The 25048-nt window shown below is 38.5% G+C and overlaps 1 long non-coding RNA gene across 1 annotated transcript; it reads right to left on the minus strand.

The window, feature by feature from the left end:
- Window positions 1–8270: 8270 nt before the first annotated feature.
- LOC124924024 lies at window positions 8271–11427 on the minus strand. The gene is made up of 3 exons (XR_007098289.1): window positions 11329–11427; window positions 8415–8479; window positions 8271–8341 (listed from the first exon to the last, which is right to left on the minus strand). It is a non-coding gene; the product is annotated as an uncharacterized LOC124924024 (long non-coding RNA).
- Window positions 11428–25048: the final 13621 nt, after the last annotated feature.

Below are 25048 nucleotides of genomic sequence, written 5' to 3' on the forward strand. Positions count from 1 at the left end.
GGCCGCTTATCGCTTGGACCGAGTTAACGATTGATCGCTGGTCTATTAACTAAAGGTTTAGGATTCAGTTCCTTAGATAGTTTCAGCCTTCCCACAGTGCTCTTTACTGACATTTCAGTTAATATCTGGCAGGGGTTTAAGGTCGCACATCTACCCATGGAAAAACCCAGATGCTCCAAATACTAGCCGAGTTGGACTGAAAAGCTCGTACTCTGCTAGCTCTTTAAATATACCAGCTGGTAGAGATTTGAGAACAGGGTAGACACCCAGCTAGTCGACATAGCTTTGGTTATGGCTACCATGTAGTCAAATCTATCTTGGGTGTACTGATCGAACGATCCTGCCCTAGCCTGAAGCGCCTTAGCTATAATATCGTTTAGAAGGTAGTACTAGGGATTCATGACTTTCTTCTTCCCATTTATGTTAATTGGACTATCGGAGTTTGAGAAGGCAATCTTCATTTCTGAAATAATCTGGGCAGGAATCACAATGTCAAAGGTATGACCCTCGGACGGTAGTTTAAGGAACTCGGAGAACGTAAATTTAGAGAAGGAGATAGATGTGTCGTTCACTGTCGCCTCTATAGAATCATCAACCACCTTCCCTGTCTTGAAGAACTCACGCATTTCTCCTTCAGATAGAGAATAAGAGCCGTTGAAATATTTCTTGAGGCCAGGAGACTCAAGAGATTTGAACATGTTCACGATGTCTTGTTGCTCAAGAGAATAGACTTAATCAAAGTCCATCTGCAAGGTATTATGAGAAAGGAAAACAATCTTCTTATCAACAATCTTTGAGTGTGAGAAACAAATTAGACAACAAACGATGTTTGAGTTTCTTTTAGAGAGACGACAGAGAAAATAATAGGGTTTCAAGAATGCAAAGCGTAAAAATCCTTTAGGCATGCAATATATCCTTGAATAGAATTTGAACTGTCACATGTTCAACCATCACTTTTTAAAATTGGACCGTCAATTAATTTTAGACGCCTTTTCCCAAAAGCAGACATCATTAACTGAATTTACCAAGTTCCAATTAATTACGAACCTTGAAGTAATTAATTTAAGGGTATATCAATCATATTCTTAAACTTTAAGACACACAGACTCTTGAACCGAGTTCAAGTGCGGAAATGTCCATTTTAATCTGAAGCAACGTATGCGACTTAGATGATGTTTAGAAGGAGTCGGTTTTAGAGATATGAGTGGACCGATTTTCGGAGTAAGATTGATTTGGTTTGAAGTTAGGTTAAGTGAGTAAGCGGTAAATGAAGGAAACAACACGAGACAAGATTTTTATGGATGTTCGGAGCAAACCCTCCTACGTCACCCCTTCTTCTCAGGTTATGAGAAGGATCTCCACTAACTTTCAAAGTTACAACAACAACTATGTCGGTCGAGCCCAACTCGCTACTCGCCGGTTATACCAACTCACTCTTGATGTAATACAGTAACACAACACAAATACACACAGAAAGCTTCCGGTTTATAACACACCGGTTTTGGATCGTAAAAGTTTATCTCTCTAAGATTTTGTAACTTATCGCTTTTCTCAGAAGGATGTGATTCATATTAAATGAGGACGCTTCATCTTCCTTTTATAGTAGATGAGATCCCAACGGTCATTTTTTTCTCTCTCCGTGGGATTGGTTGATCATTATCACGCCGGTGCAGGGAGGTTACTTGCACGTTTCACCTTCCTCAACACTTGGCAATCATGCAGACACCTCTGAGTATAGGATGACGTAACCGGTTTTCAGATTCGAACACGTGTCAGGCATGCACCTCCAGTTGTCAACATCGGATCAGTAAATCATCATTGCTTTCCTCGATGCTTCCGATCGGATCTTATCTTCTTTTATCTCTTCGAGACACATCTATTTCGTCATGTTACGTCACTCTTGCAGATTGTAGTTTCCGGTTTTGTCTTTTTCATAATATAGTCCGGCTGGAATGTGAACTTTTGTCTTTGCTAGCCGGTCACTTGAGAGAGTTAGAAACCGGTTCCTCTGATCTTGACTTGATCACTTGGAACTGATTTTCTTTGAAGTGTTTCAGCAGCCGGTTGATGAGGCTCCAGCCGGTTCATACGATTTGATCTGTTCCTGCACATAGAGGTTAATAATCGTTTAGTTTTTCTAGCCGGTTCCAAAAATTAACTTTACTTAATTTTTCTTATCAATTTCTCCCTTTTTGATTATTTAGAATAAATATTCAAACTTGTAATGTATGGCCGGTTTGAAAATTAACTTTCTTAATTTTTCTTATCAAACTGTCCTCAATTGGTCCAAAGATGAGAGGTCAAATGATACACATAGTTAGACGTCTAACTTGCCATCTGCATACATTGCGTCTAACCACGTGCGTCTAAAGGCATTTTAGACGTCTGTCTAACAAGTATATGTCTAACCATACTTAATTTACAAGTTGCTTAGGCAAACTTTCATCTAAGTACGTTATTTTCTTTTAAAAAATTGGTCTAATTAGACTGATTAGGACTTCCATCTAACCTCGTCTGTTTGATATTCAACCATTTCCCGGTACATTGTAAATGATTAGATCACTAAATGATTTTAAGGTCAACAAGACCAAAAATATTTTAAGGAAAGAGGGCTTAGTCTGATGAGTGGCATTACGTACACGTCTACCACTTGCTGAGAATCTTTCTTATAAGAACATGCTTCCGAATTCCTTCATGTAGCTAACCTATTGTACCTACACAAATACATATTTATAATGTTTTGGTAGCCACATTCATTTGGGTCCTCGATCAATCAGTCCCTTAGGAATTCATATTTGAGTTATCTTGATGGATTTTCCATGTTGTGTTGTGATTAATGCGTATGATTTAGGCTTAGCAAACGTCTTCCTGCTAGTAGTTGAACTATTAACTTTAGAGGATGGTTTTTGTCTAAAACTCCTTGATTTCGTGTCAGATTTTGATTTTCCAGACTTGCTAGTTACTTCATTCTAGGTTTCACTTAGCTTACAATTAGTGGAACATAAATAATCTCATCCTTTAAAGTTAAGTATTTACAGCTTGGATCAGTTCCATTATCAGTTAAACTACCCCTGACAAAGCTTATTGGCTTAAGATTGTCTTTAACTGAGTTTAACTTCTTTGATGACTGGTCTGGGTTGGCATTGTAAATCCAAAACCGGATTTGCATTCGGCAGGCCTCAACATACTTATTTGTTGTCTGACTGCATCTTCAGACCTTGTCCAAGAACTGACCATATATGTCAACCATTGGTTTTCAGAAAACAATGTTTGAATATTTTCCTTGAGCTTCTCATTCTCAGATGAGAGCTTGACCATGTTATTTTAAAAAACGTTTGGTTCAGAAGTTTGAGATGAAGAAGGTTTATCAGTTTCATATTTCAATCTCATTTCATTACAAGAGTCTGACAACTTCTTGTACTTACTGACCATGTCATTGAGTGCATCAGTTAATTCATTTCTTGTAATTTCTTCAGAAGAGAAGTCAAATACCTCAAAATCAACTTCTTCTTTTTCCATGAAGCAAGTGACCTCTTCATCATCACTATCACTTGATGATTAGTCATCTAAGTCGCTGTAGGACCACTTGACTTTGTTATCAACTGCCATGAGAGCCTTCAGCTCTTTGTTGTTCTTCTTCTTCTCATCACATTTTGGCTTCCTGTACTCCGATTTGTAATGACCTAGTTTGTCACAGTTAAAATACTTCATGTTAACTTTATAGTTATTCTTATCATCATTGTTATTATTTCAAGAGTTTGAGTTAGAATTACTCTTCTTCATGAATTTTCCGAATTTCTTGACGAAGAGAGTCATGGCATGATTGTTGATCTGCTCGGCAGCAGTCTTCACATCAGTTGCAGTAGGTGGATCCTCAGCAGTCACTAGTGCCTTAGTTGCAACATCAGAAGTGGAAAGCTCCTCTTCATTCGTAGAGTTTATCTCAAACTCATAGGACTTCATATCGACTAGCAAGTCAAAGAGCTCCATCTTGTTGATATCCCACTCCCTAGGTAGAGCACGCATGATTTTGATTGTAACATCTCTGTTGCTGTAAGTCTTGACCAAGGTGGAGAGTGAGGTGATAATCTTGCTGTACCATCCATCAAATTCAGACATCGTCTCTCCAAGACGCATCTTAAAGTTGTCAAACTATTGTGTGGCAACCATAAGTTTGTTCTCTTTAGACTACTCGTTTCCTTCACTGAGTTGAGTTAACCTCTCAAAGAACTCCTTCACAAAGTTGCATGATATGATGTAGTTAAGCATGTTGTCATCTAGAGTTTTGTACAGAATATCCATGGCCAGGTTGTCGAGATTGTTCTTCCTCTTTTCTTCACTAGTCCACTCAGATCTGTCTTTATCAATCTTTATCGGGCCTTCTGTGATAAAAAGCCACATGTCATCATCAATGGAAGATAAATGAGCATGGACTCTCTTCTTCCACACGACATAGTTTTCTTTCGAGAACATGGGAACCTTAGTTGTAGCAGCCATAGACATGATTCAGATTCTTGTTGATGCTTGATAATAGAAAATGAGGCTTTCATACCACTTATTAGGATCGGTGTTACCAATAAAGACTAGGGTCAAACTATTGTGAACAACTTATGATAAACTCTTCGATAATAATCCTGTGAGGGATTAGTATTTGTTTCTATTCTTTGCAAATCCTCCAAACTCTTGAAATAGATTCAAGTTCGGAACTATTTGTCGGATTTGAAGCTTTAGAAAACTGAATGTAAAATGGCAGAAAGTAAGAACACCAGGAGTTTTATGGATGTTCGGAGATAAAACTCCTACGTCACCCCTTCTTCCATAACTAGAAGGATATCCGCTAAATACTTTGAAACAAATACAGTTCACTGATCTAGCTAACTCTCTATTGAACAAAACAACTTTTGTTCAACTTACAGCACTGAAGTTTCTCACAGAAAAGACAGTATGTAATTACAATATATTCACAACTAGACAGTAAGTGAGATGTTTTATTTTAGAAACTTTCTTGAATCGAATGTGTGAAGTAGTCCAACCATTGTCCTTGAGCCTCCATATATATAGTTGAAGTATACCAACGGTCGAATATTCTATGAGGACACGTGGCATGTATCCTTTGGACAACAAACTCTGAATAATTTGATCGTGGTCGTACCGAACAGATAGTGCACCGAATGTCCTATAATCTTGTCTTGTATTGGAAATACGGTTGAGGGATATTCGCATGCGTGGCATTCATTCATTGATGGAATTAGCTGGCTTGTTAGACTACTGAATGAAGTGGAGCAAAAGGAAGTGGAGCAGACAGCGAATTGATCGTGGGTAGACAGATTCTTCCTTTAGACATCTGCTAAAGCAAGGCATCAAATGTTTTTCTTTAGAACGCGTCTAAAGGGGTTAGACACCGTCTAACTACGCTTCTAATTAGATCACGTCTGAAGGAGTTAGACGTCGTCTAACTACGTATCCCTTCAGACCGCGTCGGAAGTAGTTAGACCTCGTCTAACTACGTATCCCTTTAGACTTCGTCTAAAGGAGTTAGACCTTGTCTAACAACATTTCCCTTTAGACCGCGTCTGAAGGAGTAAGACCTCTTCTAACTACGTTTTCCTTCAGACCACGTCTGAAGGAGTTAGACCTTGTCTAATTATGTTTGCCTTTAGACTCCGTCTAAAGGAGTTAAACCTCGTCGAACTATGTTTGACGTCTAAGATAGTTTGTTATAGATCACGTATAAGGTAGCACTCTCTTTAGATTTGTTCTTGCACAAAAAAAATAAACCACTCATCTTGAACTTAATAACATCATCAAAATAATGTTCCAAAATATAATAGAATTTTATATTCTTTTAAAGTTAATTAACTTATGTCTTTCATAATTAACTTTCTTCCATTTCTTATTTTAATTTTTTCCAACAAGATGTTTAGTTCTTATAAAGAAGATTGAAAAGACAGAGAGCAATTCAACATCCAAAATTGAAGTGTTAATGGCACATTACAGCTGCCTTCAACTCAAGATGAAAAAAATTATTCCAAATAGCATCGAAGCTTCAAGTCTAGTAAACAATCCAAATATCATATCCAACACCAACAACAATGAGAGTATAATACTAGAACTGGATGCATTAAGAACAAAGAACAACCGTCTACACAAAATAATATTCGAAATGGAAAAAGAAAATAGGAAAATAGTGAGTCATAAAACAACATCATAAAAAAGTTAAGAAACGAGAACAAGGAAGTAAGAAAAAGCAGAGAAGAAGATCAACGAGACAGCCACTACAACAAATTAGACATCCGCCGACGCTTAAAAAGACTTATGCCGACGTTTACAAGCGTCACCAAAGATGTCACCGACGCTTAAACTTGCGTCGCCAAAAGCAGGGTCGTTGTAGGTTCTAGCGACGCTTAAATAAGCGTTGGTAAAATTAAAATAAGCGTCGCCAAAACTATATATTTTTTAATTAATTTTTTGCCCATTATTTTTTCGGTTTATTTTTTTATTTTTTAATTCAGTTTATTTTTTTTCTGCAGATTTTCTTTTCTGTTTTTCAAGCAATTATATTTTCATTTTTTTACAGTTATTATTTATATATTTTAATAATTATTTTCAAATTTAAACAAAAATTCTAAATACATAAAAAATACTAATGAGATACAAAATTTTTAATCAAAAATATGAAAACCATTAAAATACATCCTAAGTTGTGTCTATTAATTGCATATACACAAACTATAGTTAAAATATTAAAAGCATTAACACTTATATTCTACTACAAATTCAACCAAATAATATAAAGATGTTAGAGCATAACAAAAAAAATTATCCTGCAATCAAATATAACTCATCAAAATCTCCATTATTATACCTATTTACAATGAACTAATTTAATCATTCAATTGATACCAAACATATATGTTTTATCATAATAATTTATTTGAATTCACACAATTGCCTAATAAAAAATTATGCATATGGCTTCTAAAATAAGACAAAACCCTTCTATTAAAGTCTTAAAGTCAAGTACTTTCCCTTATTTATCCATACTATTTTTCTTATTGGTAAAATGTACTTTACATTTATATTTCTTTAATAAGAAAAGAAAACAAATATCAAAAACTATGTAGATGAGAGATATGTACATACCTTTGAATCAATTGTTTGTTGTATGATAAGAAAATCTGCAATAAAATAAATAAAATCAGTACTTAAATTCAATATTTAGGAGGAGCATCAATATTACATATTTGTTTTAAGAATGCTCAAATAAAAATGATTGAAATCAGAAAAACTCACATCGATACAAAATTAGGAATAACTCAGGGAACTCTTGGTAATTATGTGTGCAAAAGATCTCGTAAGATTTATTTATAGTAACTGAATATAAAGACAATGAAACGATAGCATATAATCAAAATGTGGTTATCCTATAAATTAATAATAACAAATGATCATAAAGATCAAATAAGATGAAAACCTAATCTTATGATGAATCTTACTTTTTAAATCAGATTTATAAGGCTAGTGAGATTACCACGAAATGAACCTGTGAATGTAAGTGAATAGCTATGTTAATAATAAAATTTGTGTTACAGATCCAAGGAATATTTAATATGAAATTATTAATCTTGATATTAAATCAGTTCATTATACCAATACAATATTGCATTCCTTTCCTATTCTCATCCTTATTGATATAGTTACTAACATGTTAATTTATGAAACCACAAAACAAAATTTTAATTTAATACATATTATAATTTATAACGTACTTACTCAAAATCATTCTTTAAAACTTATTGAAATTCAATAGTTCAACAAAAATCAAGCTACTACGAGCTAAAATCAGGCATTAGATATGATTAATCAAAAGAATAACTCCTGATTCTTTCTATTCTAATACTTTTTTCCCTCTTCCAACTTAAATAAATATTCCTAAAATAAACTTGTATTATTAAATTTAAATTGAATGACTCAAAGTATCTAACATGTAAATATATATAAAACAACATGTTTATGTATAAAGAAAGTTAATCAATTTCAATTTAATCAATATTTATTGATGAATATTTTTATTGATTGAAATTTCAATTTAATGTTCATGTTTTATCTAGTCAGGAAACACTTCATTATAAAACACAAGCATAATCAAATAACATACATATACATGTGAATTCTTGTTGAATTATTTATTTAGAAACAATTGTTGATAAATAATAAAAATTACCTGAAAAATTATTGATGCAACAAAAAGTGACTGATCTGATTTTCGACCCATAACCCTCGAGGACACGTACCTGTCTTGCCTTTTGTTCCGGTCAGTAATTCTGTTTGCTGGCCAAATCTAGAAAATGTATTAAAAATATTTATCATATGAGTGTCAATGTAGCATCAATAACATAAAAGTTGATACTTACACTGACAATAGATGGCGTGGACAAAGGATAATATCAGTATAGGCATCATTAATTATTATTACTAGCTGAAAGAAAGTAAAGCCAAGCAAATTGTGAGTAATTGTTGAATAAGATCAATATAAAATACACATGCTGGTTTGTACTCAGAATTAGAACATAATCCAATTTGCATACCATTGTTTCTCAACATCTGCAAATGACGTAAAACATCTCAAATACTTTTTCTATATATTATTATTAACAAACAAATCATCATCCAAAAAACATGGCTCATTTACAACAAATGCAATAACAACTATTTTCCTAACTTCAAGCCCATTTATGTCGGCATGGATATTGATAGAGTTAGTACAAAATATTGGCAATAACTGCATATAACTTGTATATCCAACATCTTTATGTCAACACAAGTTAAGAGAATACAAAGAACAAGTCAATGGGGCCCTACCCCAGAAGATTCTTTTTTTCAGTTGTAGAGTGTTGCTTTTTCCTTCCCCTTTTTCATTTTCTTTTCAAAATATTAATAATAAAAAATTTAACATTTTAACCAAAAGAAAAAACAGACAGAAAGAACCTAGATGTAATTAAACATGTTGGTTTAGTTTCCAAACCAAGACAAACAAATATTGTTTAGTAGCTAATACAAAATTAAAAGAGAAGAAACTACCAACCTAGATTAAGAATCTCAAACCTAATATAAAGGAAATAATAGGCTTTAGTATGAGAATAGTTGTATGGCCGGCATAAGCCCGTCAAAAGAGGAAGAGCGCCAATTGATGGCAACAAGTGTTTCCTATTCCTAGAATAATCCCATTGAAACACAATTGTTAGTAATTTTTTTTCAAGAATAGTAAAATTTAAATATGATCAAATTAAGTTAGGCATACTCACTCTCCAAGGAACATCTAGAACGACGTCTACAAATCCAAGCAATGTCATGAAGCAGGTGGTGCTAGAGTACTCACATTATACTCAACGTAGCCACCTCAAAAGACAAATCAAATCAATCTCAATAATATAATGATTGAATATTACTGTTAGATAAAATTAGACCGGTTAATAAAACTTAACACAAACAAACTTCCCATGCAGAAACAGGCAAAGAACCGAACCGGTCAAATTACTCAACCGGTTAAGAAACTCAACCGGTCAAGCAAGAAACATGACCGCACAAGAAAGTCAAGATCGGTCACTCAGAAGCGAATGGAAAAACCGGAAGTGATCCGGTTAACATACATAACCGACCAGCATAAAAAGACACTTCGGGTATCTGTTGAGAATGATACCGAAGGAACAGACTGAACATTACCACATTCATACAAGTCTGAGGAAAGTCTGCAGGCTGCAGAAGACCGTCCTACAAGATCTTTCTACTTCAGGATAAATCAGAAAGGCAATCTTCCAAGTATAGACAACTGTCCAACCGATAGTTGCCATATTGAGTAAAAGACAAACCTAGCCAGTTTGACCTACACTAGAAGACTAGACCGCCAGATCTGAAGACTAGACCGCCAGGTCTGAATCACTGAACCTCTGCTCAACCAATTAGATTCAAGGAAATGAAATGTGACCGTTGGCACATTTCACCTATAAAAGAAGGAGCTGAAGAGGAGTAAATGCGGGGATTTTAAGGGTGTTACAATTTCTGAATTCTCAATATTGTGTTCTATCTCTAGAAAGCTTAAAACGCTTATTTGAAGTGTATTCTACAATTTCGGTTAAAATTGTATGAGTGTTATCGAGCAGGAAATAAGTCTCGATCGGATTGTGTTTGTATTCCTTAGTGAATATCCTTCTCGCGGTTTTGAGAGAAAAGGGTGACGTAGGAGTTTTATCTCCGAACATCCATAAAAACCTGTCTTGTTACTTACTTTCTGCCTGCTTTACTTTATAACCGATCCGCACTAACCGACTAATACCGCTCCAACCGAATCACTAAGTTCCTAAACCGACCCAACAATCTCCAAACCTGTCGTATTCAAATCTGGTTCTGCCTATTCCGTGTGTGTGCTGCTACAACTTGAAACAAACCACTTCCGCGCTTGAACTTTGTTCAAGGGTTTGTGACAGTTTGAGTAGTATTGAACCCCGGTGTTAATCTCTAACCGGATTAATCACCACCCTTTGAGTGAGACGCGATAACCGGCCAACCCCGGTCCCCCAGCCGCGACCTAGATCCTAACAATTACTATACAATATTGTAGATTCCATGGGACAAATAGAAGAAGATGGAAGAGGCAAAGTTCAGGGGAATTGAGTAGTTACATTTGAATATGCACTTCAAATTAAAATTCTGAAATATGATAGTCATAGCTAAGAAAACAATTCCAACAACAATACCTAAAGAGAAACTACAACGATTCCCCAACAAACAAACAAAAACACTAGAAATCAAAACATTAACAAAGAATGCAATCATCAAACATGAACTTAGTATTAGTGTATTATCCTTACTAATGTTCTGTAATATAGTGTCGGATAAAGAGGGCAAAGCCCAAAATGAGAAGGGTTACCGAGAACTGTAAGAACTTGATGGGAAAATCGGATGTCTTATCAGGATTGTAAGGTGATTGTTGTTGAGCGGAATATAAGGTCGTTTCAGAGGAGGAATGGTTGATGAATCGATCTAGCCGATTTTTCTATCATATCCCTAGTGGAATCCTTGTGGCCTACATCTTCATACACTAGCTTGTTTGTTTTTTGGAATTAAAAAAAATATTAGAGAAAATTCTACAAAATTGTAATATGGAGTCTAAAACAATTATTGAAAAAGAAGACATGTAGAAATTTACTGAGCAGAAGTAAATAAAAATTATAATATTTGGATAAATGAGAACATAATAAGCTAGCATTGAGTTGAGTATTTGAATAGATCGTGAATCAATTGGGTAACAATATTAGCTGTAGGATTTACCGGTTGAACATTGCTCTCATACATGCTCTACGGAAGCCCTCGCGACTAAGGAACAACACACAAGTGGCAAATAGATGAAACTGGACGACATTTATCAACATTTAAAAGAACAAAACAGAGTATTATTGGAACATGGATGGGTGAGAATCAAATTGAGATCAGAATTCATTCCCTATTGCTCTTTAAATTCTGTAATAAACCAAACACATCACTTGAATATCTCAAGGGTGTTTGACGAGGTAAAGGAAAAAATTCTCCTCTAAACATAAGCCCCATAACTTTCCAATCCAAGAACAAATTGTCTCCTGATTAAAAGGGTCAGTCATCCTAAAATTTGAATTCATTTGTTGTCGCAAATATTCACTTGGGGGAGTTCGCTGCAACTAAAAAGGGATAAAGCCTAAATGACAAATGCCTCTTATTCCTTGTAAAAAAATCAAAAGAGTTAAATAAACAAGTATTAACATTTCTAGCTGATATACCACAAACTGTTTAATGAATAAACAATTGTATAACACATTTCTTCACATTTAACTTCCACCAAATTTTGTTTCATTTACATGGGAAGCCAAAAAAATTCTTAGAAAAAGGAGAAGCACAGTTTATGACTCAGAAGAATGTAAGAAAAAATAAATACCACATAATCTTTTATGATTAGGTTCATGACCATCCATGAATTGAATATGAATGGAATCCCTCCTGACAATAACGGTGTAGTTGTTCTCCCATAAACAGTGTATATATGCAACAAAGGTTGACTTGGAGCAAGAATAAATTAGACATGGGATTAAGAAGATGATAAAAAATAATGCATTTGACAGACCAAATAAATACTTGAAGGTGATGGAAAGACTCGGAGAGTGATCAACACTTCAGCCATCAACAACACTTCACAACTACCAACTTCAACTAAATTTAGTCAGAAACCGCTTTCAACTCCATGTCTCATCAACTGGATGCTTTAAAAACAAATAAAAACATGCATTAGGGTGAGTGTATAACGACATGTGATTTTATTAAAATCTCTAAACTATCTGAGTAAAGAAAGTTCAAACACTAAATCTCATTGATTGAAGCATTTTATCAAACATGTGGATGGAACAACATAAAGTAACAACTAATCAAACTGATAGTCGTCCAAATTGAAAGAAACATAAACCAATCTCGACTTAAAAACAAAACTTTAAAGCTAGATCGAATTGCTCTGAAATAATAGTTACAATCGATCAACCAAATTTCTCAATAAACTCGCTATGATTCATTAGAGGTTTATAGCTATTTTTTACAACTTACCAAGAATTATAACGAAATGCGGGGTAAACCCCTTGTGCCTCCTTCAAATCGATCTACAACCAGTAGCGGAGAAGAGGACTAGTAGCATACGACTCGATCCCTAACCAGCAACAATGAAGACGACTCGATCTCAAATCGGGAGTCGACTTCGGTCATTCCTTTGCCGCTCACTGTAGGAGTCAGCTATTTTAGAAGCTCCTTCTCTTTTTCTCGGTGTTGAATTTCATCACTGCTCACAATACTCATCTTCTTCGTCAAGAGCCTCAGCGAAGCATTTCAGAAAAGAGAAAGAAAAGTAAAAAATAGAATTAGGTTAGATTGGAATGTCTATATATTTAGTTTCATAAGAAAATCTAAAATATTAATTTAATATAATATAATATAATACCTAATTTATATTTAGTTTATATATATTTTTTAATTAAATTTAAATAATAAATTATTAACAGAAAGCTGGTTAGTTATGTTATAAAAAATTAATAATTAAATTTTAATATTAATAAAATTTTAAAATTAAATTTGTTTATAAAAAATTAAAATAATGAAATAAAATATTTATAAAGTAAAAAATATTAAAATTATAAGGACTCAATTATAAATTTGTCAACAAGTATATATAAAAAAACAAAAAAAAATTAATAAAGGTTGTTAGTATATATTTTAAAGGTGGGCAAAACCTTTTTTTTCTTGACTTTTACCCACGCTTAATATGCGTTGGCATACAAGCGTTGTCGAAACTATATTTTGTTGTAGTGACGTAAGAATTTAGAAGACCGAATTCGAATGATGAGCAGAAGAATAAAGGTGGCAGAACAACTTCATATCGAGAACCAGGAAGTCTACATGAAAACAAGAGACAAGTACTCGAAAGAGAAAACTGACATGATAATTATCGAGGGCATGATGAAGGAACTCAATAGGTTGGGAGTTAAGTTCGAGGAATTCAACGATGATATTATGAATAGGATTTCGACTTTTTCTTGTTGGGTTGTGTTTGCGAAGGAATGAGATAAGAAGAAAGGAATGGAGGAGAAGGAACATGATGAAGAGATAATAGAATTAAGGGAGAAGGTGAAGGAAATAGAGAAGGATGTGAAAGAGAAGGAAGAAGAGATTGTTATGCTTGGGGAGGATAAGAAGACATCTATTAGACAGTTATGTGTTTTGATTGATTATCATCGAAACAATAGAAGGGGTTACTTGAAGGAAATTGTCTCAAGAAATCGTCGAAACCTTAGAATTTTGCGAATTAGGAAGAGCTCAAGTATGATGTCGCATCTTGGGAATGAATGAGAGGCTCTTTTATTTCAAAACAAATAATTTTTGAAATATTATAGAAAGTTTGGATTTTGAATTAAGAAATTTAATGTTGTTCAAGATTTGGTTAATCTAAACTATATTAGCAACCTCTGATAACCTTATTAAACATGAATAAAATATATTATTTACAACTACAGAAGCTTGGTGGGCCCATAACCCACATGTCCCAGATCGAAACCTGGTTTTGATATTTGTTTCCCTTTTACTGTTTTATTAAGTTCATCTTCAATTATATTTAGGTTTGAATGTTTTTAATCAAGGTAATTAAGATACAATCATATAAATTTTATGAAACATATTTATTATTTGAAGTACGTTCTTACAAAGTATTTGTCATACAAATGTTATGAAACATATTTCTTGTTTATAATATGTTCCTAGAAAGTATTTATTTGTTAGTAGACAAATGGATATTCAAAACTAATTAGTTAAGAAGGTGTAGATTTGTGAGTTTTATAAAAATTTTGAATTTTGAAGTTAGTCAATATTCTTAAATGTTAGGATCTAGGTCGCCGCTGGTGGACCGGGGGTTGGACCGGTTAGCGGTTCTCACTCGTAGGGTGGTGGTTAATCCGGTTAGAGATTAACACCGGGGCTTCAATACTACACAACCTGTCACAAACCCTTGAACCAGGTTCAAGCGCGGAAGAGGTTTGCTTTCAAGTTGAAGCAGTACACGTGTATGATAGGCGGAGTCGGTTTCGGATGATGGAGATTTGAAGAATGGTGGGTCGGTTTCGGTTATCTGGATATTCGGTATAGTCAGTATGGAGTCGGTTTGGAGCGGTATGGTTAAGTTAGTCGGTTATGTAATGAAGCCAGCAGAAAGTAAATAACACAACAGATTTTATGGATGTTCGGAGATAAAACTCGTACGTCACCCCTTCCTCTCGAAACCGCGAGAAGGATATTCACTAAGGAATACAAGTACAATTCGATCGAGACTTATTTCCTGCTCGATAACACTCTTAAAATTCACACCGAAATTGTAGCACACACACTTAGAATTTAGCACTTAGGCTTTCTTAGAATACCACACTGTTATCACTTGTAGTAAATGCTCTCAACGCTTCACTTGTCTGGCTTAATGTCCCACTTGTCCCACAGTATGTTACTCAATGTCCCGCATTTACTCTTCTGCAACTGCCTCCTTTTATAGGTGAAATATGCCAACGGTCATATTTCACTGCCTTGAATCCGATTGGCTGATCAGAGGTGCAGTGATTCAGTGTCTCAGACCTGCCGGTCGTCTCCTCAGACCTGACGGTCAATCTCAGACCTGGTATCCTGTTTCAGACCTGCCGGTCTGTAAGGCAAACCTGCTGGGTTTGTCTTTTACTCAATGTAGGCACTGTCTGTTTGGACAGTTGTCTGTACTTTGAAGATTTCCTTTCTGGCTTATCCCGAAGTAGAAGGATCCGGTAGTACTGTTTTCTGCAGCCTACAGTCTTTCCTCAGACTTGCATGGATATGGAAGTATTCAATCTGTTCCTTTGGTATCGTTCTCAACAGATACCCAAAATGTCTTCTTGTACTAGTCGGCCACTTGACTTGGCCGAATGTCTTTTGGTAGTGAAGTAACCGGACTTCTTCCGGTTATTCTTGTCTTGTGGATAATCGGCTGTTTGATGGATCTGGTTTTAAGCTTTGGCCGATCCTTTGTGCGGTCACGTTCAGAATGCTTTTGATCGGGATGGTGACTTGACCGGTTCGGTTTCTTCAGTTGGTTTTCTTTTGTTCATCCGGTCCGGTTCCTTGTTCCTGCATGGGAAGTTTGTTTAAGTTAGGTTTATTTGAACCGGTCTGAGTTTATCTAACAATTTCTCCCTTTTTGATTATTTTATTTAAAATTATCAAAATCATGTAAGTTTGCAACCGTAGGCCGGTTGTTTTGTTTGGCCGGTTTTTGAAAAAGACTTAGAGAATTTTTCGAAAAATTTTGAGGGAGGAGTTTTGGAAGAGTCTTTATCTTTTATCTAACAATTTCTCCCTTTTTGATTATTTTATTTAAAATTATCAAAATCATGTAGAGATGCAAAATAAGGCCGGTATTCAAAAATAACTTTATATATATTTATAGATAACCGGAAAAGACAAAGCATAAATACTAAGGCAAATAAGAAAAGGAAGGATAGTCCCTATTTCGAGTCCGTGAATTCGTAGGCGCTCTTCTTTTTCTTCGGTTGCGGTTGCGGTTGCCTGGTCTGTTGGGAGGATCGTTGTCTTTTCGATCGGGACCGCAGTTGTTCCTCGACTTCGTCCTCGACTAGGTCGGCTTGCTGCGTAGTACCCGTAGCAACCGGGTCAGAGATTTCATTTAACGTTTCGACTATCCGAACTCTTTTAGAGGCCACCCTCTTTCTCTTCTTCGGTTCTGAGGCGGAGGCGGCCGCCTTCTTCTTTTTCTCGTTTTCCGTTGCATAGCCCGCCAGCCTTCGTGCCTCCCTTTCCAACCGTGCGGCATCCTTCGCAGCCTGACTTGCCACTTTTTCAGCATACCCTGGATATAAGACCTCGGCTCTTCTTATTCTTTCGGCTTCCAAATCTGCTTCGGTCAGCTGAGACGATCGCGGCGCCTCTTTGTCTTTGCCAGCTTCGGCGTCCAGCGCATCCTGGACCCTTTTAGCAACCTGAGCATCAGCCTCTATAGCTGCGGCGTCCGCATTCTCCTTAGCTTTTAGGATTTCGGCCATCTGTGCAGTAAGTGCCTTTACTTCGGCCACGAGGCTCTCGTTCGATTTTTCGAGTTCTGAGACCCGGTCGATTGTCGCGTCGACCCGTTCGAAATCCTTCTTTAAGTTTGAGGTCATGGCCTCCAGAGCTGCGGTTCGCTGAACACAATTTTCGCGCTCACCGGCCTCTTCCCATAGTCCGGTGCTGAGTTCTGCTAGGCGTGCTTGATGTTGATCCAGAAGCTGTTTTGTCACATTGGCGAACTGCAGGGCCGAATCAAATATTTTATTGCAACTATCCTTGAGCGGTTGAAACTTGGACACTTCGTGTACTTGCACGCGGTCATCGATCCGCTCTGAAATGGATGTGTCAAGCTGCTGAAGTCGGTCCTCAACCCGCTCCGAAACTGATGCTTCAAACTTTTGAAGTCGGTCATCAATCCATTCTTGAGGAGGGACTGAAGCGGTGACCTCCGGTGGTGAAGGAAGCATTGATTGCTCGGTGGGGTCAGGATCGGCTCTTGCACTGGAGTCTATCAGTGCAGCATTCTCATTAGGAGGTTCTAATGTGACCGCATCCTCCAAGTTCGTTGCCGCAATTTTTGAGATTGGTACCTCGACATCTTCTAAAATTTGTATCTCAACAATTTTTGAAGTCGGTACCTCAACGTCTTCTGGCATCGGTGCCTCAATATCCCTTGGTGTCTCAACTTCCTCTCATGAAGGTGTTGGGCAGTCAACTGGAAATTCTTCGATTACCGGAGCAGTATAGACCGGTACTTGCTTTTGGTTGCATATTGCTTCCAGCCGCTCTATTTCTTGACGTATTTCCAGTTTGCCCTTTTCAAGCTTTGATAATACTCGCGGCGCTATGGTAGACACCGATCCCCCTTCGGCATATTCCTCCTTAATCTTTCTGATGCGCCTTTTTAGTTTCCGAAGGTGGCTTCTCGGTATCAGGAGGCAAGTTCGGCATTGTACCTCCTGAATTGTGTTGGATTTTGTGAGGCGGAAGATCATGTCCTCTACTTCCTCCAATCTGTTGAGGCAATCCTGTTGCGGGAGGGCCGGTAGGATGTCTTTATATTTTGTGTTGAAGCGGTACTCATGCCACTCCAAATATAAGTCTATGACGTCCTCGTCTCGCTTGTTGATGCCGTGAAAGATATTCTGGGCTAGTCTTTCGGCCTCGGCTTCGTCGGCCTCTTCCCTGTTGAAGCCTTCATCATTGGCTCCTGTATCAACCCCGTCCTCACCCTCGGTGGTCTCAGGATTAGCGCTTTGTTCGGCATCGTTCGGACTCCGAGCCGAGTGATCGTCGTCGTTGACCGTTCTATCATCGGTCCTTTCCGTTTCGGTTTCCTCAGGGGCCCACTCCTCATCATCTGTTTGTTGTGGCAGGTCCGCGAAGATTATCTTTTCTTTCCTCTTACCTCCGGTCTTTGCTTTTGCCGGGGCATCTTTCTTCGCGGCTTTCTTCTTTTGGCCACCTGTGGAACTGGAGGCCGACTGCGTTCTTGGAAGAAATTGCCTCGATCGAATGATGCAACGTTTTATTAGCTCAACACCGGGACCGACGTTGAGGTTCAAGTGAATGAAGATCTTACCGAGGGGCACGGCATATCCCCATGACCGGGTTGAATCCGGTCTCACCATGTCCATGAGGTTGCCGAAAACTGGTCTTGCCCAGTTAACCTCTTTTCCTTCCAGCAGACCGATTATCATCTTGATTTTGTCTTTGGTGAGGTTGCTGAAGTTTCCTCCTCTTGCCAGTATCGCCCTGGCGAAAACGTCACATGCAGGGATATATTCCGGCTTCAGCATATTTTTACTTCCGGATGTCGTGATCGGCTCAGTGGTTGCCGATAAGAAGCGGCACGCTGTCTCAAAGGTGTCATTGTCTATTTCCGCCTTTGCATCCTGGCCAGTTGTTGGGAGACGCAAGCTTTCGGCCACCAAAGCTTCGGTGATCTCGATTTGGGAACCGCAAACCGTTGCGATTATCCTGTCGTAGGAGATGACTGCGGTGTTGAAGAATTCTTCGACCGCTTCTTTATAAATCACGTGAGGACCGTCTAGGAAATATCCCAGACCGGTTTTAATCAGCTTATCAATAACGTCCTTCGCTTCGGTCGTCCCATTCTGCCGGATTTCCTCGAAATCCACTTGAGAGTATAGTTTGAACAGCGCCGAATCACGACCCATGTTGAAGAGTTTGAGAATGAGAGAAAAACGCTTCAAAGAGTTTAGAAAAGTTAGAGAGATAAAGTGAATTCGCGTGAGAATGAAAGAAATGACCGAAGGCCCCCTTTTATAGTCACGGTTTGGAAACCCAACCGTCCCATCATGAATGGGCGGGAATTTTCCCTCCAAGATGAAAGTACGCCAAACTATGGGCGGTTAAGTGTGAAAAGGTGGGCGGCAACTTTGGGCGGGAGATTTCCCTCCAAAACCCTTAGCCTATGTCATGGATGACGCATGCTTTCCTTTGAGACCGAATGAATGATCGGTTTCTAAGTCTAATCAGATATTTTGATTAACAGTTTTGATCAGATTTTATGAAACCGGATAAGAACGAGTTAATTTTCGGTTACTTAGATAAATGCGCAAAGAGTAAAGAGAAGCGGTCATTGAAACTCAAACGAAATTTTATTCAAGAGACCGATACGAAAGAGTACATAGAGAAAACCGATAGAATGATGCGAAAGATAGACATTTAAGCAGTAAGCACCATTCTGGAATATTTTTCCACCACCGCATCTGCATCAAGAATGTTTGAGGGGGATGCCGGCGTGCCCGGTCCAAAATCTGGCCGGTATTTGAGAATCAACTTGCTGATGTGAGGTGCAAAGCCGAGACCTTTCTTGGTCAGCACCATATTCCTCAAGTTTTGAAAAAGGACCGCTGACCAATTGATGGGCGTTTGGTGGTAGATGTGGGTCATGATGTTGTAGGTATTCTTTGAATACCGCTGATTTGGAGATTGGCACAGAATGGACCGAGTGACAATCTCAAGAAGTAGCTGAGTACTACGACCGAGGCGGGTTTTTAACCCATGGGTTTCCACCGGATCAAGGGTGGCAGAGCAGCGTAACCCATAGTAGTATTCATCAAGTCCCTCCATGGTTGGGAAATCAGAGAACCCTTCTTTGGGCAGATTGAAGAGGGTGGCAAATTCGGCTTCATCAAGCCGGAAGGTATGATTCCTTACAGTGGTGACAATACGATCGCCCCAGTTGCAGGCATTTCTGAAGAATTCCTTGACATCCTCAATTAGTATGGGACCGGATTCTTCGAGGAAGGTTTGAAGACCGGTAACAATAAGGCTTTCAAACATGTGTTTCTTTGCATGGTCATAGTCCCATTCTGCCATACATGAGTTGAAGTCGACACTTAGAGAGTTTCCCAAAGTTCGGCTTGGCATGATTATAGTGTTGAGAGAGAGATTCAAGAGATGTTCAAGATGAATACAAGTGTTTTGCACTTTTGGATGTGATAAAATGAAAGGAGATTGGCTCCTTATATAGGATCGGTTTTGGAGGGAAAATCTGTGCATTGATGGTCAGTTTTGTTTTATTAAGGAAGAGAATCTTTCCCTTTTAATGATGCATGGGGAAGCGGCAGATTGCAAGGCTCGAGGTAAGTGTTAGTTGGGAAGTGACCAGATTAGTTGGAAATTAAATATGCGGGTGGTTGGGAGTTATCTCATTAAATGGGATTATCTCATTAAATGCATTTAACACATAATCGATATTGATTAGATAGAGACCGAAAATGGTATAGATAATGCCGAAAATGACATACAGAAATGATGAAGTTAAGAAAAACACAAATAAAAACCGAAGTGGACATGGATGAAGCCGATATGATCAAAGTTGAATTGGTTAAGGATGCATCCGGTACATGCTGCAAAACGACCGGATGCAGGAAAGAGTGACTTAACGTGCGCGGGGATTGAAATCTTGAGGGAGATTGAAGTTCCCCCTCCTCCATTCTTTCTCAAACTGTTCATAAAATGAATCAGTTGCTTCCCTTGTGAGCACCTGAGCATGGTTTAGACCTTCGCCGGGACAGGTCGGGACGCCAAGCTCTTCAAGAAGTCGGCTTACTTGGGGAATGAGGGCCACTGACCGGGTGCCGATTATCCAAATAAGGACGTCAAACAGCACTCTGGACCAGTTCACCGGCGCACCGGTGACAATGGCCGCCATCATGTTGAAGACCGCCACGCAGTAAGTGTTAGTGACATCTTTTCCCAAGATGCCCCTTCCTAACACGTCGTTGAGTAGCTGGTATTCAGCTCTCAAGTGGGCCTTGCTGCCGTGGTCATCCACCGGCTCATTCGACCGGGCTAGGTTGTGTGAGACCTCGGCCTTTAGGTTGGCCGGGGGGTTAAGATCGGTTAGCCCTTATTTGGGCAAGCCGAAGCACCGAGCAAAGTCTTGCTCGGTGAAGTCAAAGAGAATACCCCCCACTTTAGATTGAATGTGGGTGTCAAAATGTGGTGTTCCTCTGAACACTCTGGCATTTTGGAAAAACTCCAGAACAGACCCAGGATAAATGGTGAGTTTATCATCATGGAAGTATTGGAGGCCGGTATCCTCCAAGGATTTTATCATTTTGTAGATGTCGTAATGATCGGTGTTGGAGCACGACTCAAAATCAACCTGAAGGATATTTGTGAACTGAGACATATTTGCCTTAGTTGTAGAGAGGATGTTTTGTTTTTGTGAGTGTTTTGATGAGTGAGTGCTTCCTTTAAATACTGGTTTTGGGGCTAACCTATTATCCGGGCATTAAATGAGATGATATGTATTAACTGCAGGATAAGAAACTTTGCACGAAATAGGCAGTTTTGCAGGTCTAGGTGTCGGTCATAGGCCTGGACTGTGAAAGATATCAAAAGATCTTCACGTCTTTTTAGGCGCGACCAGGTTTACTCTGAAAAGGCAATGATGCAGAACAGATACCTTTAACCTCTGATAACTATTCCTCTTCTGTTTGAAATTCAAATAATCTGGGGTAGCGTGCTTCCGAACCGGTCAGGTATCAGTTGTTCATCCCGATGCGGTTACATGGTGCATGCACCAAGTAGCCGGTCGGTTTACTTTCTCTGATAGACTGGGCGGTTCTTCCGCAAACACCCCGAAGATTCAAAGTTCAACTTCTTAGGAAGAATTACCGGTTTGTCTGTCTGAACCGATTTCCCTTTAATTATCCTTTGGAAGGATTTGGCTAATATCGGTTAAGCCGAGAGTAAGTCTAAATTGAGAAAACATAGCTTCCTGTAGTGGCTTCGTGAAGATATCGGCTACTTGTTGATCGGTTGGTACGTATTCCAACCGGATATGCTTCAGCGTGACATGCGCTCTGATGAAGTGATGTATGATGTCGATGTGCTTGGTTCTGGAGTGGAGAACCGGATTGTAGGTGATCGCAATGGCACTTGTGTTGTCATAGAAAATCGGGGACTCTTCGGCTATAATACCGAAGTCCTTCAGCTGCTGTTGGATCCAGAGGAGTTGAGAGCAGCAGCTTCCGGCCGCCAAGTATTCAGCCTCCGCGGTTGATGTAGCCACCGATGTCTGCTTCTTGCTGTGCCATGACACCAGTCGGTCACCTAGGAACTGACATGTTCCACTGGTGCTTTTCCTGTCGATCTTGCACCCTGCATAGTCTGCGTCTGAGTAGCTTGTTAGATTAAAGGATGAGTCTTTTGAGTACCACAGACCGACATCAGGAGTGCCCTTTAGATACTTCAGTATCCTCTTTGCGGCTGTGTAGTGGGATTGCTTTGGATTTGCTTGAAATCTCCCACACACACCAACTGCAAACAGGATGTCCGGTCTACTTGCTGTCAGATACAATAGGGAGCCGATCATGCCCCGGTATGCAATCTGATCTATTGATTGGCCTTCATCATCTCTGTCCAGTTTAATGGATGAACTCATTGGGGTGGCCGCCGAGGAGCATGTGTCCATACCGAATTTCTTCAGAAGCTCCTTGGTATATTTAGGTTGACTGATGAATGTTCTTTCCTTGAGTTGTTTAACCTGAAGACCTAGGAAGAAACTTAATTCTCCCATCATACTCATTTCAAATTTGTCAGTCATCATTTTTGAGAACTTGTCACAGAGCTTTGGATCAGTGGAACCGAAAATAATATCATCTACATAAATTTGAACAAGTAGGATATGTTCCTTCTTTTCGAACTTACAATGTCTTATCCACCGAACCGATGGTGAAATCATGTTCTAATAAGAATGCGATTAGCGTATCATACCAGGCCCTAGGTGCTTGCTTTAGACCGTATAAAGCTTTGTTCAGCCGGTATACATGGTTTGGAAATGTAGCATTTTTGAAGCCGGGTGGCTGTTCAACGTACACTTCTTCACGTAGATCACCGTTCAGAAATGCACTTTTAACATCCATTTGAAAGACTTTGAAGTTTTTGAAAGCAGCAAATGCAAGAAAAATCATAATGGCTTCAATCCTTGCTACAGGAGCAAATGACTCTTCAAAGTCAATGCCTTCTTCCTGTTTGTAACCTTGAGCCACTAATCTGGCTTTGTTCCTCGTGACCAAACCGTCCTCATTGAGTTTGTTTCTGAATACCCATCTTGTTCCTATGACCGATTGATCTTTCGGTCTGGGAACTAAGTACCAGACTTTACTACTCTCGAACTGGTTTAGCTCTTCTTGCATTCCCAAGATCCAATCCGGATCTGACAATGCTTCATCTATTCTTTTCGGTTCAATCTGGGATATGAAAGCTGAGTTAAAATATCCTTCCAGAAGTTGACTCCTAGTTCGAACAGGTTCTGAAGGGTCACCTATAATTTGCTCAGGAGGATGTTTACTATTTCTTCTGAGATTCAGTTCAGGGGTGTCTACCAAATTACCGGTAACTTGACCAAGGCTAGACATGTCGGTAGGTTGACCGAGATTGTCAGACCGACCGACTTCCTCGGATTGGACCGAAGTGTCAGCTTCCTGTTGTGAAACAGCTTGATCCGGCTGGGTATCAATATTACCCATTAGGTCATGGACAAACCGCCTGAAGACCGGAGTCTCATCTTCACTGTCAGAATGAATATCATTATTTTCCAATCTGTTGTGTAGATCAAAGCATGAAGCAGTGTTGCTTTCAACCGATTCATCGAAAACAACGTGAATTGTTTCCTCCATGGTTGCAGTTCTATTATTATACACTCTATATGCTTTACTTACTGACGAGTATCCTAGCATAATGCCGGTGTCGGTCTTTGCATCGAAAGCGGTGAGTTGGGTTTTACCATTTATGTGAATGTAACATTTGCAACCGAAAATCCTGAGGTACTTGAGTTTAGGAACTCTGTTAAAATAAACCTCATATGGTGTTTTGTTGTGAAATCTGTTTAGTAGAGACCGGTTTTGTGTATGGCATGCAGTGTTGATAGCCTCAGCCCAAAATTTCTGAGCAATGCCGGAGTCGGCTATCATAGACCGTGCGGCTTCCTTGAGAGTCCGGTTTCTTCTCTCGGCCAGGCCATTTTGTTGAGGAGTCCTAGCACTAGACAACTCGTGTCAAATGCCGGATTCATCAAGATATGCAGTTAATGTACTATTAGTAAATTCGGTACCTCGATCACTTCGAATGCTGTTGATACGAGTTGATTTTTCATTTTGCAACCGCTTAAGAAGTGTGATCAGGTTTGATACAGTTTCACGTTTAGATGGTAGAAATATCACCCATGTATATCTAGAATAATCATCAATAACTACCATGGTGTAAAGCATACCGCCTAGACTAATGACCTGAATCGGTCCAAATAGATCCATGTGAAGAAGATCTAGACATCGGCTAGATTGAATATTTTCATTACTTTTAAAAGATGACCTAGTTTGTTTACCCATCTAGCATGCTGAACAGACCTTATCCTGGTTAAACACTATATCAGGAATACCTTCAACTAGCTTTTTACCGCGAATATAATTTAAGGTTTTCATGTGATTTAGTCTCTTGTGCCATAGCCAAGTTTGATCGGTCTTAGCTATCATGCATATAGGATATTCTATTCTTGTTTTCCAGTCTACCTTATAAATGTTGCCTATCCTATTTCCAGTTAGTAGCACAATACCTTGAGAGTCCTTAACTAAGTATGCATGTTTAAGGAATTCTACCGTGTATCCAGCATCACACATCTGACTAATACTAAGTAGATTAAAACGTAGGTTTTCAACTAAGAGTACATTATCAATGGTTAGATTACCATGGACAATCTTACCCTTGCCCACAGTTTTACCTTTTGAGTTGTCACCGAAGGTAATTAGCGCACCGGTTACTGATCTGATGTCGATTAGCAAATTGCTATTTCCGGTCATGTGCCTGGAGCAACCGCTGTCCAAGAACCATTCGGAGTTTCCTAGCCGTTTCTTTGGATCCTGCAAAATGT

This window comes from Impatiens glandulifera, chromosome 2, assembly GCF_907164915.1.
Source record: "Impatiens glandulifera chromosome 2, dImpGla2.1, whole genome shotgun sequence".
Lineage (NCBI taxonomy): Eukaryota > Viridiplantae > Streptophyta > Magnoliopsida > Ericales > Balsaminaceae > Impatiens > Impatiens glandulifera.